The sequence below is a fragment of the Orbicella franksi genome, chromosome 7, assembly GCF_964199315.1.
Source record: "Orbicella franksi chromosome 7, jaOrbFran1.1, whole genome shotgun sequence".
Taxonomy (NCBI): Eukaryota; Metazoa; Cnidaria; class Anthozoa; order Scleractinia; family Merulinidae; genus Orbicella; species Orbicella franksi.
Genome location: NC_138151.1, coordinates 1,061,678 through 1,079,208, shown reverse-complemented (window position 1 = coordinate 1,079,208; position 17,531 = coordinate 1,061,678).

The following is a 17,531-nucleotide window of genomic DNA, read 5'->3' as shown; positions in this document are numbered from 1 at the left end:
TGGAGAGAGCAAAACTTTTTCAATGCTCCCCTTCGGGCTTCTGAGCCGAAATATAGCCCCATTTCAGTTTAAGACTAAAAGAGTAGCCGACACCGTCTTACGCGCATCGTGATTTTGACCAACTTCGGCTCGATTTCCCGAAACTTCGGGTATATATTCAAGTCCCAAGGACTCTAAACTAACCCCTGATGGCCTTAATCTGCAGTGAAATGGACACAGGAAATTTTTTTTGGCACCCTTACTTTCGAAATTCTGGGCCGAAATATAGCCCCACTCCACTTTAAGACTGAAATAGTAGCCGAGACCGCCTTAGACGCATCGTGATTTTGACCAACTTCGGCTTGCGTTGCCAGAACTTAAGGGATATTTTCCAGTCCCGTGGACTCTAAACTAACTCATGATGGCCTTGGTTTTCAGTTAAATTGAGAAAGCAAAACTTTTTGAACGTTCACTTTCGAGCTTCTGAACCGAAATATACAGCCACGTCACTTTAAGACTAAAAGAGTAGCCGAGACTGCTTTACGCGGATCGTGATTTTGACAAACTTCGGCTCGATTTCCCGGGACTTGGGGGATATTTTGATGTCCCGGAGACTGTAAAAAATCTGCTGATGTGGCTTGGTTTGCGGTGAAATGGACACAGCAAAACTTTTTGAACTTTCCCTTTCTAGCTTCTGGGCCGAAATATAGCCCCAGTTTACTTTAAGAATGAAAGAGTAGCCGAGACCACCTTACGCGCATCGTGATTTTGACAAAATTCGGCTCGATTTCCCCGAACTTGGGCGATATTTTCCAGTCCCGAGGAGTCTAAACTAACTCCTGATCGCCTTGGTTTGCAGTGAAATGAACACAGGAAAACTCTTTGAACTTTCATTTTCTAGCTTCTCGGCCGAAATATAGCCCCAGTTCACTTTAAGAATGAAAGAGTAGCCGAGGCTGCCTTACGCGCATCGTGATTTTGACAAAATTCGGCTCGATTTCCCCGAACTTCGCCGATATTTTCCAGTCCCGAGGAGTCTAAACTAACTCCTGATGGCCTTGGTTTGCAGTGAAACGGACAGAGCAAATTTTTTTTGGAACCCTTAGTTTCGAAATTCTGGGCCGAAATATAGCCCCACTTCACTTTAAGACTGAAATAGTAGCCGAGACCGCCTTAGACGCATCGTGAATTTGACCAACTTCGGCTTGAGTTGCCAGAACTTAAGAGATATTTTCCAGTCCCGTGGACTCTAAACTAACTCATGATGGCCTTGGTTTTCAGTTAAATTGAGAAAGCAAAACTTTTTGAACGCTCACTTTGGAGCTTCTGGGCCGAAATATACAGCCACGTCACTTTAAGACTAAAAGAGTAGCCGAGACTGCTTTACGCGCATCGTGATTTTGACAAACTTCGGCTCGATTTCCCGGGACTTGGGGCATATTTTGATGTCCCGGAGACTGTAAACAATCTGCTGATGTGGCTTGGTTTGCGGTGAAATGGACACAGCAAAACTTTTTGAACTTTCACTTTCTAGCCTCTGGGCCGAAATATAGCCCGAGTTCACTTTAAAAATGAAAGAGTAGCCGAGACCGCCTTACGCGCATCGTGATTTTGACAAAACTCGGCTCGATTTCCCCGAACTTGGGCGATATTTTCCAGTCCCGAGGAGTCTAAACTAACTCCTGATGGCCTTGGTTTGCAGTGAAATGAACACAGCAAAACTCTTTGAACTTTCATTTTCTAGCATCTCGGCCGAAATATAGCCCCAGTTCACTTTAAGAATGAAAGAGTAGCCGAGACCGCCTTACGCGCATCGTGATTTTGACAAAATTCGGCTCGATTTCCCCGAACTTGGGCGATATTTTCCAGTCCCGAGGAGTCTAAACTAACTCCTGATGGCCTTGGTTTGCACTGAAATGAACACAGTAACACTTTTAGAACGTATATTTTCGAGCTTCTGGGATGAAATATAGCCCCACTTCACTTTAAGACTGAAAGAGTAGGCGAGACCGCCTTACGTGCAACGTGATTTTGAGCAACTTCCGCTCGATTTTCTAGAATTTTGGCGATATGTTCAAGTCCCGCGGACTCTAAACCAACTCCTGATGGCCTTGGTTTGCAGTGAAATGGACGGAGGAAAACTTTTTGAACGCTCAGTTTCGAGCTTCTGGGCCGAAATACAACCGTATTTCACTTTAAGACTGAAATAGTAGCCGAGACCGCCTTACGAGCATCGTGATTTTGACCAAGTTCAGCTCGATTTCCCGGAACTTGGGGGATATTTTCCAGTCCGGGGGACTTTAAACTAACTCCTGATGGCCTTGGTTTGCAGTTAAATGCAGAAAGCGTAACTTTTTAAAGGGTCACTTTCGAGCTTCTGGGCCGAAATCTAGCCCCACTTTACTTTAAGAGTGAAAGAGTAGCAGAGACCGGCTTACGCGCATCGTGATTTTGACCAACTTCCGTTCGATTTCCCGGCACTTCGGGGATATTTTCCAGTCCCGGGGACTCTAAACTAACTGCTCATGGCCTTGGTTTGCAGTGAAATGGACACAGCACATTTTTTTGAACGCTCACTTTCGAGCTTCTCGGCCGAAATATAGCCCCACTTCACTTTAAGACTGAAAGAGTAGCCGAGACCGCCTTACGCGCATCGTAATTTTGATCAACTTCGGCTCGATTTCCCGGAAGTTGGCGAATATTTTCAATTCCCGGGGAAGCTTAACTAACTTCCGATGGCCTTAGTTTGCAGTTAAATGGACACAGCAAAACTTTTTGAACGCTCACTTTCACGCTTCCGGGTCGAAATATAGCCCCACTTAACTTTAAGACTGAAAGAGTAGCCGAGATCGCCTTACGCGCATCGTGATTTTGGGATACTTCGGCTCAATTTCCCACAAATAAGGGGATATTTTCCAGTCCCGGGGACTCCAAACTAACTCCTGATTGGCTTGGTTTCCAGTGAAATGGACACAGGAACACTTTTTGAACGCGCACTTTCGAGCTTGCTGGCCCAAATATAGCCCTACTTCTTTTTAAGACTGAAAGAGTAGGCGGAAGCGGCTTACGCGCATTGTGATTTTGAGGATCTTCGGCTCGATCTGGCGAAACTTGGGAGATATTTTCCAGTCCCAAAGTCTCTAAACTCACTCCTCACTGTCTAAGATGTGGGTGAAATAGAGACAAAGATTTTTGAACCCTTACTTTCGAGCTTCTGGAGTTAAATCTAAGCCCACTTTACCTTAAGACTGAAAGAGTAGCCGAGACCCCCTTAAGCGCATCGTGATTTTGACTAACTTCGGGTGGATTTCCCGTAACTTGGGGGATATTTCCAGTCCCTTGGACGCTAAACTAAGTCGTGATGGCCTTGTTTTGCAGTGAAATGAACACAGCAAAACTTTTTAAACACTCAGTTTCGAGCTGCTGGGCCGAAATATTGCCCCATTTCACTTTAAGACTGAAAGAGTAGCCGAGACCGCCGTACGCGCGTCGTGATTTTGACCAACTTCGGTTAAATTTCCCGGAACTTGGGGGATATTTTCCAGTCCCGGGGACTCTAAACGGACCGCCGACGTCCTTGGTCTGCAGTAAAATGGACACAGCAAAACTTTTTGAACGCTCACTTTTGAGCTTCTGGGCCGAAATATAGCTCCACTTCACTTTAAGAGTGAAAGAGTAGCCGAGACCGCCTTACGCCCATCCTAATTTTGACCAACTTCGGCTCGATTTCCCAGAACTTGGGGGATATTTTCCAGTCCCGCGGACTCTAAAGTAACTCCTGATGGCCTTGCTCTGGAGTCAAATGGACACAGCACAAGTTTTTGAACGCTCACTTTCGAGCTTCTGGGCGGAAATATTGCCCCAGTTCACTTTAAGAATGAAAGAGTAACCGGGACCGCCTTACGCACATCGTGATTTTGACCAACTTTGGCTCGATTTCCCGGGAGTTGGGCGATATTTTCCAGTCCCGAGGAGTCTAAACTAACTCCTGATGGCCTTGGTTTGCAGTGAAATGAACACAGCAAAACTTTTTGAACTTTCACTTTCTAGCTACTCGGCCGAAATGTAGCCCCAGTTCACTTTAAGAATGAAAGAGTAGCCGAGACCGCCTTACGCGCATCGTGATTTTGACAAAATTCGGCTCGATTTCCCCGAGGTTGGGCGATATTTTCCAGTCCCGAGGAGTCTAAACTAACTCCTGATGGCCTTGGTTTGCAGTGAAATGAACACAGCAAAACTTTTTGAACTTTCACTTTCGAGCTTCTTGGCCGAAATATAGCCCCAGTTAACTTTAAGAATCAAAGAGTAGTCGAGAACGGCTTACGCGCATCGTGATTTGGACAAAATTCGGCCCGATTTCCCCGAACTTGGGCGATATTTTCCAGTCCCGAGGAGTCTAAACTAACTCCTGATGGCCATGGTTTGCAGTGAAATGAACAAAGCAAAACTTTTCGAACTTTCACTTTCTAGCTTCTCGGCCGAAATATAGCCCCAGTTCACTTTAAAAATGAAAGAGTAGCCGAGACCGCCTTACGCGCATCGTGATTTTGACAAAATTCGGCTCGATTTCCCCGAGGTTGGGCGATATTTTCCAGTCCCGAGGAGTCTAAACTAACTCCTGATGGCCTTAGTTTGCAGTGAAATGAACACAGGAAAACTTTTTGAACTTTCACTTTCTAGCTTCTCGGCCGAAATATAGCCCCAGTTCACTTTAAAGAATGAAAGAATAGCCGAGACCGCCTTTCGCGCATCGTGGTTTTGACAAAATTCGGCTAGATTTCCCCGAACTTGGGCGATATTTTCCAGTCCCGAGGAGTCTAAACTATCTCCTGATGGCCTTGGTTTGCAGTGAAATGAACATAGTAACACTTTTTGAAGGCTTCTTTTCGAGCTTCTGGGATGAAATATAGCCCCACTTCACTTTAAGACTGAAAGAGGAAGCGAGACCGCCTTACGCGCATCGTGATTTTGAGCAACTTCTGCTCGATTTTCTGGAATTTTGGCGATATTTTCAACTCCCGGGGACTCTAAACTAACTCCTGATGGCCTTGGTTTGCAGTGAAATGGACGCAGGAAAACTTTTTGAACGCTCAGTTTCGAGCTTCTCGGCCGAAATACAACCGTATTTCACTTTAAGACTGAAATAGTAGCCGAGACCGCCTTACGAGCATCGTGATTTTGACCAAGTTCAGCTCGATTTCCCGGAACTTGGGCTATATTTTCCAGTCCAGGGGACTTTAAACTAACTCCTGATGGCCTTGGTTTGCAGTTAAATGCAGAAAGCGTAACTTTTTAACGGGTCACTTTCGAGCTTCTGGGCCGAAATATAGCCCCACTTTACTTTAAGACTGAAAGAGTAGCCGAGACCGTCTTACGCGCATCGTGATTTTGACCAACTTCCGTTGGATTTCCCGGAACTTCGGGGATATATTCCAGTCCCGGGGACTCTAAACTAACTGCTGATGGCCTTGGTTTGCAGTGAAATGGACACAGCACATTTTTTTGAACGCTCACTTTCGAGCTTCTCGGCCGAAATATAGCCCTACTTTACTTTAAGACTGAAAGAGTAGCCGAGACCGCCTTACGCGCATCGTAATTTTCACCAACTTCGGCTCGATTTCCCGGAAGTTGGCGAATATTTTCAATTCCCGGGGAAGCTAAACTAACTTCCGATGGCCTTAGTTTGCAGTTAAATGGACACAGCAAAACTTTTTGAAAGCTCACTTTCGAGCTTATGGGTCGAAATATAGCCCAAGTTCACTTTAAGACTGAAACAGGAGCCGAGACCGCCTTACGCGCATCGTAATTTTGGGATACTCCGGCTGGATTTCCCGCAAATAGGGGGATATTTTCCAGTTCCGGGGACTCTAACGTAACTCCTGATGGCCTTGGTTTCCAGTGAAATGGACACAGGAACACCTTTTGAACGCGCACTTTCGAGCTTGCTGGCCGAAATATAGCCCTATTCCTTTTTAAGACTGAAAGAGTAGGCGGGAGCGCCTTACGCACATGGTGATTTTGAGGATCTTCGGCTCGATCTGGCGAAACTTGGGAGATATTTTCCAGTCCCAAAGTCTCTAAACTCACTCCTGATTCTCTAAGATGTGAGTGAAATAGAGACAAACATTTTTGAACCCTTACTTTCGAGCTTCTGGAGTTAAATCTAAGCCCACTTTACCTTAAGACTGAAGGAGTAGCCGAGACCCCCTTAAGCGCATCGTGATTTTGACTAACTTCGGGTGGATTTCCCGTAACTTGGGGGATATTTCCAGTCCCTTGGACGCTAAACTAAGTCGTGATGGCGTTATTTTGCAGTGAAATGGACACAGCAAAACTTTTTAAACACTCAGTTTCGCGCTTCTGGGCCGAAATATTGCCCCACTTCATTTTAAGACTGAAAGAGTAGCCGAGACCGCCGTACGCGCGTCGTGATTTTGACCAACTTCGGTTAAAATTCCCGGAACTTGGGGGATATTTTCCAGTCCCGGGGACTCTAAACTTACCCCCGACGTCCTTGGTCTGCCGTAAAATGGACACAACACAACTTTTTGAACGCTCACTTTTGAGCTTCTGGGCCGAAATATAGCTCCACTTCACTTTAAGACTGAAAGAGTTGCCGGGACCGCCTTACGCACATGGTAATTTTGTCGAACTTCGGCTTGATTTCCTGGCACTTGGGGGATATTTTCCAGTCCCGGAAGCTCTAAACTAACTCCTGAATGCCTTGGTTTTTAGTGAAATGGACACATGTAAAAGGGGCGCACGCTAGGTTTCCAGGTTGTAGGCCGGAATATAGCCCCACTTTATTTTAAGACTGAAAGTGTACACGAAACCGCATTAAGCGCATCGAAATTTTTAGCCACTATGGCTCGATCTGCCAAAACTTGGGGGATATTTTCCAGTCCCGGGGACTCTACCCTAACTCTTGATGGCCTTAGTTTTCAGTAAAATGGTCACAGGTAACAGGAGCGCACGCTCGGTGTCGAGCTTCTAGGCCGAAATGTAGCCCCAGTTCATTTTAAGACTGAAAGAGTAAACGAAACTGCCGTACGCTCATCGTAATTTTAAGAAAGTATGGCTCAATTTGCCGAAACTTGGAGGATAGCTTCCAGTCTCGAGGATTCTAAACTATCTCCTGATGGACTTAGTTCTTAGGGAAATGGACACAGGTAAAAGGAGAGCACGCTCGGTGTCAAACTTGTAGAACCGAAATATAGCCCCACTTCATTTTCCGAGTAAACAAGTAGCCGAGACCGCCTTACGCGCATCGTGACTTTGAGCATCTTTGGCTTGATTTGTTGGAATTCGGGGAATATTTTCCAGTCCCGAGGACTCTATGCTAACTCCTGATGAACTTAGTTTTCAGTAATATGTACACAGGCAAAAGGAGCGCACGCTCGGTGTTGAGCTTGTCGGCCGAAATATAGCCCCACTTCATTTTAAGACTGAAAGAGTTGCCCAGACAGCCTTACGCGCATCGTGATTTTGAGCAACTTTGGCTCAATCTCCCAGAATTTGGGAAATATTTTCCAGTCCCAAGGACTCTAAGCTAACTCCTGATGGCCTAAGATGTCAGTGAAATGGACACAGGTAAAATTAGCGCACGCCTGGTCTCGAGCTTCTAGGTCGAAATATAGCCCCCCTTAATTTTAAGACTGAAAGAGTAGCCGAGACCGCCTTACGCGCATCGTGATTTTGGGCCACTTTTGCTCGATTTCCCGGAAGTTGGCGAATAATTTAAAGTCCCGGGGACGCTAAACTAACTCCCGATGGCCTTGGTTTGCAGTTTAATGAACACAGCAAAACATTCTGAACGCTCACCTTCGAGCTTCAGGGCCGAAATATAGCCCTACTTAAATTTAAGACTGAAAGAATAGCCGAGAGCCCGTTACGCGCATCGTAATTTTCATCAACTTCGGCGCCATTTCCTGGAACTTGGAGAATATTTTCCAGGCCCGGGGACTCTAAACTAACTCCTGATGGCCTTGGTTTGCAGTGAAATGGACACAGCAAAACTTTTTGAACGCTCACTTAATGGCCTAAATATAGCCACACTTCACTTTAAGAATGAAAGAGTAGCCGAGACCGCGTTACGCGCATCGTGATTTTGATCAACTTCTGCTCGCTTTCCTGGAATTTGGGGAATATTTTCCAGTCCCGGGGACTCTAAACTAACTCCTGATGGCCATAGTTTGCAGTGAAATTCACACAGCACAAGTTTTTGAACGCACACTTTCGAGCTTCTAGACCGAAATATAGTCCCACATCACTTACGACTTAAAGAGTAGCCGAGACCGGCGTCCGCGCATCGTGATTTTGACCAACTTCGGGTCGATATTCCGGAACTTGGGTGATATTTTCCAGTCCCAGGGACTAAAAACTAACTCTTGATGGCCTTGGTTTGCAGTGAAATAGAGACTGCAAAACTTTTTGAACGCTCACCTTCAAGCTTCTGGGCCGAAATATAGCCCACTTTACTTTATTACTGAAAAAGTAGCCGAGACCGCCTGACGCGCATCCTGATTTTGACAAACTTCGAGTGGATTTCCCAGAACTTGGGGGATATTTTCCAGTCCCTTGGACGCTAAACTAGGTGCCCATGGCCTTGTTTTGCAGTGAAATGGACACAGCAAAGCTTTTTGAACGATCACTTTCGAGCTTGTGAGCCGAAATATAGCCATACTTCACTTTAAGACTGAAACAGTAGCCGAAACCACGTTTCGCGCATCGTGATTTTGATCAACTTCGGTTCGATTTCCCGGAACTTGCGAAATATTTTCCAGTCCCGGGGACTCTAAACTAACTCGTGCTGGTCTTGGTTTGCAGTGAAACGGAAACAGAAAAAAGTTTTTGAACGCATACTTTCGAGCTTCTGGACCGAAATAGAACCCCACTTCACTTGAAGACTGAAAGAGTAGCCGAGACCGCCTTACGTGCATCGTGATTTTGAGCAACTTCGGCTGGATTTGCCGGAACTAAGGGGATATATTCCAGTTCTGAGGACTGTAAACTAATTCCTGATTGCCTTGGTTTGCAGTAAAATGGAGCCAGCAAAACTTTTTGAACGCTGAATTTCGAGCTTCTGGGCCAAAATATAGCCCCCCATTACTTTAACACTGAAAGAGTAGCCGAGACCGCCTTACGCGCATGGTGATTTTGACAAAGTTCGGGTTGATTTCCCGGCACTTGGGGGATATTTTCCAGTCCCGGGGACTCTCAACTAACTCCTGCTTGTCTTGGTTGGCAGTGAAATGGACACAGCGAAAGCTTTTGAACGCTCACTCTCGAGCTTCTGGGCCGAAATAGAGCCCCATTTTACTTTAGGACTGAAAGAGTAGGCGAGACCGTCTTGAGCGAATCGTGATTTTGACCAATTTCGCGTTTATTTCCCGAAACTTGGAGGATATATTCCAGTCAAAGGGACTCTCAGGTAAGTCTTGATGGCCTTGGTTTTCAGTGAAATGGACAGAGCACAACTTTGGAGCTTCTGGGGAGAAATATAGCCCCACTTTACTTTAAGACTGAAAGAGTAGATGAGACCGCCTTACGCGCATCGCAATTTTGACGAACTTGAAATGGATTTCCCGGAACTTGGGGGATATTTTGCAGTCCCTTGGACGCTAAACTAAGTCCTGATGGCCTTTTTTTGAAGTAAAATGGACACAACAAAACTTTTTGAACGCTCACTTTCTAGCTTGTGGGCCCAAATATAGCCACACTTAGCTTTAGGACTGACACAGTAGCCGAGACCACGTTACGCGCATCATGAATTTGATCAACTTCGGCTCGATTTCCCCGGACTTGGGGGATAATCTCCAGTCCCGGGGTCTCTAAACTAACTTCTGATGGCCTTGGTTTGCACTGAAAGTGACAGAGGAAAACTTTTGAAACACTCACTTTCGAGCTTCTGGGCCGAAATATTGCCCCACTTCACTTTAAGACTGAAGGAGTAGCCGAGACCACCTTACGCACATCGTGATTTTGACCAACATCGGCTCGATTTACCGGAACTTGGGGGATATTTTCCAGTCCCGAGGACTCTTAAGTAACCCCTGATGGCCTTGGTTTGCATTGAAATGGATACAGCAATACTTTTTGAACGCTCACTTTTGAGGTTCTCGGCCGAAATATAGCCCCACTTCACTTTAAGACTGAAAGACTAGCCAAGACCGTCTTGCGCGCATAGTGATTTTGACCAACGTCTTCTCCATTTTCCGGAACTTGGGAAATATATTGCAGTCCTAAAAACTCTAAACTAGCCGCTGATAGCCTTGGTTTGCAGTGAAATGGACACAGCAAATTTTTTGCAGCGCTCACTTTGGAGCTTCTGGGCCGAAATAGAGCCTCACTTCACTTTAAGACTGAAAAAGTAGCCGACGCCCCCTTAGGCGCATCGTGCTTTTGACCAACTTCGGCTTGAGTTGTTAGAACTTAAAAGATATTTTCCAGTCCCGGGGACTCTAAACTAACTCATGATGGCCTTGGTTTTCAGTGAAATTCAGAGAGGAAAACTTTTTGAACGCTCACTTTCGAGCTTCTGGACCGAAATATAGCCCTACTTCACTTTAAGACTGAAAGAGTAGCCGAGACCGCCTTACGCGAATCGTTATTTTGACCAACTTCGTCTCGATTTCGCGGAACTTGGGGGATATTTTCCAGTTCCGGGCACTTTAAACTACTTCCTGAGGGCCTTGCCTTGCAGTGAAATGGGCACAGCATAAGTTCTTGAACGCTCACTTTCGAGCTTCTGGGCCGAAATATACAGCCACGTCACTTTAAGACTCAAAGAGTAGCCGAGACTGCTTTACGCGCATCGTGATTTTGACAAACTTCGGCTCGATTTCCCGGGACTTGGGCGATATTTTGATGTCCCGGACACTGTAAGCAATCTGCTGATGTGGCTTGGTTTGCGGTGAAATGGACACAGCAAAACTTTTTGAACTTTCACTTTCTAGCTTCTGGGCCGAAATGTAGCCCCAGTTCACTTTAAGAATGAAAGAGTAGCCAAGACCGGCTTACGCGCATCGTGATTTTGACAAAATTCGCCTCGATTTCCCCGAGGTTGGGCGATATTTTCCAGTCCCGAGGTGTCTAAACTAACTCCTGATGGCCTTGGTTTGCAGTGAAATGAACACAGCAAAACTTTTTGAACTTTCACTTTCTAGCTTCTCGGCCGAAATATAGCCCCAGTTCACTTTAAGAATGAAAGAGTAGCCGAGACCGCCTTACGCGTATCGTGATTTTGACTAAATTCGGCTCGATTTCCCCGAAGTTGGGCGATATTTTCAAGTCCCGGAGACCCTAAACCAACTCCTAATGGCCTTGGTTTGCAGTGAAATGGACGCAGGAAAACTTTTTGAACGCTCAGTTTCGAGCTTCTGGGCCGAAATACAACCGTTTTTCACTTTGACTGAAATAGTAGCCGAGACCGCCTTACGAGCATCGTGATTTTGACCAAGTTCAGCTCGATTTCCCGGAACTTGGGGCATATTTTCGAATCCGGGGGACTTAAAACTAAGTCCTGATGCCCTTGGTTTGCATTTAAATGCAGAAAGCGTAACTTTTTAAAGGGTCACTTTCGGGCTTCATGGCCGAAATATAGCCCCACTTTACTTTAAGTCTGAAAGAGTAGCCGAGACCGTCTTACGCGCATCGTGATTTTGCCCAACTTCCGTTCGATTTCCCGGAACTTCGGGGATATATTCCAGTACCGGGGACTCTACACTAACTGCTGATGGCCTTGGTTTCCAGTGAAATGGACACAGCACATTTTTTTGAACGCTCACTTTCGAGCTTCTCGGCCGAAATATAGCCCTACTTCACTTTAAGACTGAAAGAGTAGCCGAGACCGCCTTACGCGCATCGTAATTTTCACCAACTTCGGCTCGATTTCCCGGAAGTTGGCGAATATTTTCAATTCCCGGGGAAGCCAAACTAACTTCCGATGGCCTTAGTTTGCAGTTAAATGGACACAGCAAAACTTTTTGAACCCTCACTTTCGAGCTTATGGGTCGAAAAATAGCCCCACTTACCTCTAAGACTGAAAGAGTAGCCGAGACCGCCTTACGCGCATCGTGATTTTGGGATACTTCGGCTGGATTTCCCGCTAAAAGGGGGATATTTTCCAGTTCCGGGAACACTAAACTAACTCCTGATGGCCTTGGTTTCCAGTGAAATGGACACAGGAACACTTTTTGAACGCGCTCTTTCGAGCTTGCTGGCCGAAATATAGCCGTAGTTCTTTTTAAGTCTGAAAAAGTAGGCGGGAGCGCCTTACGCACATTGTGATTTTGAGGATCTTCGGCTCGATCTGCCGAAACTTGGGAGATATTTTCCAGTCCCAAAGTCTCTAAACTCACTCCTGATTGTCTAAGATGTGAGTGAAATAGAGACAAAAATTTTTGAACCCTTACTTTCGAGCTTCTGGAGGTAAATCTAAGCCCACTTTACCTTAAGACTGAAAGAGTAGCCGAGACCCCCTTAAGCGCATCGTGATTTTGACTAACTTCGGGTGGATTTCCCGTAACTTGGGGGATATTTCCAGTCCCTTGGACGCTAAACTAAGTCGTGATGGCCTTATTTTGCAGTGAAATGGACACAGCAAAACTTTTGAAACACTCAGTTTCGAGCTTCTGGGCCGAAATATTGCCCCACTTCACTTTAAGACTGAAAGAGTAGCCGAGACCGCCGTACGCGCGTCGTGATTTTGACCAACTTCGGTTAAAATTCCCGGAACTTGGGGGATATTTTCCAGTCCCGGGGACTCTAAACTGACCCCCGACTTCCTTGGTCTGCGGTAGAATAGACACAGCAAAGCTTTTTGAACGCTCACTTTTGAGATTCTGGGCCGAAATATAGCTCCACTTCACTTTAAGAGTGAAAGAGTAGCCGAGACCGCGTTACGCCCATCGTAATTTTGACCAACTTCGGCTCGATTTCCCGGAACTTGGGGGATATTTTCCAGTCCCGCGGACTATAAAGTAACTCCTGACGGCGTTGCTCTGGAGTGAAATGGACACAGCACAACTTTTTGAACGCTCACTTTCCAGCTTCTAGGCGGAAAGATTGTCTCAGTTCACTTTAAGAATGAAAGAGTAAGCGGGACCGCCTTACGCGCATCGTGATTTTGACCAACTTCGGCTCGATTTCCCGGGAAATGGGGGATATTTTCCGGTACCGGGGACTCTAAACTAACTCCTGATTGCCTTGGTTTGCAGTGAAATGGACACAGCACAACTTTTCGAACGCTCACGTTTAAGCTTCTTGGCCGAAGCATAGCCCTACTTCACTTTAAGACTGAAAGAGTAGCTGAGATTGTCTTACGCGCATCGTGATTTTGGGCTACTTCGGCTCAATTTCCCGGAACTTGGGAGAAAATTCCCAGTCCCGGGCACTCTAAACTAATTCCTGATGGCCTTGGTTTTCAGTGAAATGGACACAGCCAAACTCTTTGACTGTTTACTTTCGAGCTTCTGGGCCGAAATATAGCCCCACTTCACTTTAAGACTGAAAGAGTAGCCGAGACCGCCTTACGCGCATAGTAATTTTGTCGAACTTCGGCTTGATTTCCTGGCACTTGGGGGATATTTTTCAGTCCCGGAAGCTCTAAAGTAACTCCTGAATGCCTTGGTTTTTAGTGAAATGGACACAGGTAAAAGGGGCGCACGCTAGGTTTCCAGGTTGTAGGCCGAAATATAGCCCCACTTTATTTTAAGACTGAAAGTGTACACGAAACCGCATTAAGCGCATCGAAATTTTTACCCACTATGGCTCGATCTGCCAAAACTTGGGGGATATTTTCCACTCCCGGGGACTCTACCCTAACTCTTGATGGCCTGAGTTTTCAGTAAAATGGTCACAGGTAACAGGATCGCACGCTCGGTGTCGAGCTTCTAGGCCGAAATGTAGCCCCAGTTCATTTTAAGACTGAAAGAGTAAACGAAACTGCGCAACGCTTATCGTAATTTTAAGAAAGTATGGCTCAATTTGCCGAAACTTGGAGGATAGCTTCCAGTCTCGAGGATTCTAAACTATCTCCTGATGGACTTAGTTCTTAGTGAAATGGACACAGGTAAAAGGAGAGCACGCTCGGTGTCGAGCTTGTAGAACCGAAATATAGCCCCACTTCATTTTCGGAGTAAACGAGTAGCCGAGACCGCCTTACGCGCATCGTGACTTTGAGCATCTTTGGCTCGATTTGCCGGAATTCGCGGAATATTTTCCAGTCCCGAGGACTCTATGCTAACTCCTGATGAACTTAGTTCTCAATGATATGTACACAGGCAAAAGGAGCGCACGCTCGGTGTTGAGCTTGTCGGCCGAAATATAGCCCCACTTCATTTTAAGACTGAAAGAGTAGCCGAGACCGCCTTACGCGCATCGTGATTTTTAGCAACTTTGGCTCGATCTGCCAGAATTTGGGAAATATTTTCCAGTCCCAAGGACTCTAAACTAACTTTTGATGGCCTAAGATGTCAGTGAAATGGACACAGGTAAAATTAGCGCACGCCCGGTCTCGAGCTTCTAGGTCGAAATATAGCCCCCCTTTATTTTAAGACTGAAATAGTAGCCGAGACCGCCTTACGCGCATCGTGATTTTGGGCCACTTTCGCTCGATTTCCCGGAAGTTGGCGAATAATGTAAAGTCCCGGGGAGGCTAAACTAACTCCCGATGGCCTTGGTTTGCAGTTTAATGAACACAGCAAAACATTCTGAACGCTCACCTTCGAGCTTCAGGGCCGAAATATAGCCCTACTTAAATTTAAGACTGAAAGAATAGCCGAGAGCCCGTTACGCGCATCGTAATTTTCATCAACTTCGGCGCCATTTCCTGGAACTTGGAGAATATTTTCCACTCCCGGGGACTCTAAACTAACTCCTGATGGCCTTGGTTTGCAGTGAAATGGACAGAGCAAAGTTTTTTGAACGCTCACTTTCGAGCTTGTGGGCCTAAATATAGCTGCACTTTACTTTAAGACTTAAACAGTAGCCGAGACAGCGTTACGAGCATCGCGATTTTGATCAACTTCTGCTCGCTTTCCTGGAACTTGGGGAATATTTTCCAGTCCCGGGGACTCTAAACTAACTCCTGATGGCCATAGTTTGCAGTGAAATTCACACAGCACAAGTTTTTGAACGCACACTTTCAAGCTTTAAGGCCGAAATATAGTCCCACATCACTTACGACTTCAAGAGTAGCCGAGACCGCCTTGCTCGCATCGTGATTTTGACTAACTTCGGGTCGATATTCCGGAACTTGGGGGATATTTTCCAGTCCCAGTAACTCTAAACTAACTCCTGATGGCCTTGGTTTGCAGTGTAATAGAGACAGCAAAACTTTTTGAACGCTCACCTTCGAGCTTCCTGACCGAAATAAAGCCCCACTTTACTTTAAGACTGAAAAAGTAGCCGAGACCGCTTTACGCGCATTGTGATTTTGACTAACTTCGGGTGGATCTCCCCGAACTTGGGGGATATTTTCCAGTCCCTTGGACGCTAAACTAGGCGCCGACGGACTTGTTTTGCAGTGAAATGGACACAGCAAAGCTTTTTGAACGCTCACGTTCGAGGTTGTGAGCCGAAATATAGCAATGTTTCACTTTAAGACTGAAACAGTAGCCGACACCACGTTTCGCGCATCGTGATTTTGATCAACTTCGGCTCGCTTTCCCGGAACTTGGGGAATATTTTCCAGTCCCGGGGACCCTAAACTAACTTTGATAGCTTTGGTTTGCAGTGAAATGCACACAGCAAAACTTTTTGAACGCTCACTTTCCAGCTTCTGGACAGAAATATTGCCCGACTTTACTTTAAGACTGAAAGAGTAGCCGAAACCGCCTTACGTATATCGTAATTTTGACGAACTTCGCATGGATTTCCCGGAACTTAGGCGATATTTTCCAGTCCCTTGGACGCTAAACTAAGTCCTGATGGCCTTGTTTTGAAGTGAAATGGACTCAGCAAAACTTTTTGAACGCTCACTTTCTAGCTTGTGGGCCAAAATATAGGCACACTTGACTTTAAGACTGAAACAGTAGCCGAGACCACGTTACGCGCATCATGAATTTGATCAACTTCGGCTCCAATTCCCGGGACTTGGGGGATATTTTCCAGTCCCGGGGACTCTGAACTAACTCCTGATGGCCTTGGTTTGCATTGAAATGGACAGAGCACAATTTTTTGAAAGCACACTTTGGAGATTCTGGGCCAAAATATAGCCCCACTTCACTTAAGACTGAAAGAGTAGCCGAGACCGCCTTGCTCGCATCGTGAGTTTGACAAACTTCGGGTCGATATTCCGGAACTTGGGGGATATTTTCCAGTCCCAGGAACTCTAAACTAACTCCTGATGGCCTTGGTTTTCAGTGAAATGGACAGAGGAAAACTTTTTGAACGCTCACCTTCGAGCTTCCTGGCCGAAATAAAGCCCCACTTTACTTAAAGACTTAAAGAGGAACCGAGACCACCTTACGCGCATTGTGATTTTGACAAACTTCGGGTGGATCTCCCGCAACTTGGGGGATATTTTCCAGTCCCAGGAACTCTAAACTAACTCCTGATGGCCTTGGTTTGCAGTGAAATGGACAGAGCAAAACTTTTTGAACGCTCACCTTCGAGCTTCCTGGCCGAAAGAAAGCCGCACTTTACTTTAAGACTTAAAGAGTAACCGAGACCACCTTACGCGCATTGTGATTTTGACATACTTCGGGTGGATCTCCCGGAACTTGGGGAACATTTTCCAGTCCCTTGGACGCTAACCTAAGTCCTGATGGCCTTGTTTTGCAGTGAAATGGACACAGCAAAACTTTTTGAACGCTCACTTTCGAGCTTCTGGACAGAAATATAGCCCCACTTCACTTTAAGACTGAAAGGGTAGCCGAGACCGCTTTGGGAGCATCGTGATTTTGACCAACTTCAGCTCGATTTACCGGAACTTGGGGAATATTTTCCAGTCCCAGGGACGGTAAACTAACTCCTGATGGCCTTGTTTTTCAGTCAAAGAACACAGCAAAACTTTTTGAATGCTCACTTTCGGGCTTCTGGGCCGAAATATAGCCCCACTTCATTTTAAGACTGAAACAGTAGCCGATACCGCATTTCGCGCATCGTGATTTTTATCAACTTCGGTTCGATTCCCCGGAACTTGGGCAATATTTTTCAGTCCCGGGGACTCTAAACTAACCCCTGATGGCCTTGGTTTGCAGTGAAATGGACACAGCAAAACTTTTTGAACGCTCACTTTCGGGCTTCTGGCCCGAAATATAGCCCCACTTCACTTTAAAACAGAAAGAGTAGCCGAGACCCCTTTAGGGGCATCGTGATCACTGGAAAAGTTGAAAATTAACATGGACATGTCAATTTTAATTTACAGCATGGAAATATTGATTTATATTCTTTGTAAATTACAATTTACATGTGAGGGTTTTGTAAAATAAATTTACAGGAAATTTACAGCTTTTAGTACAGCATGTTAATTTTCTGTAAATAGTGATTTACATTGTTTTTGTCAACAATGATCATTTGAAGAACATGTAAAAAGCTGTAAAATATTT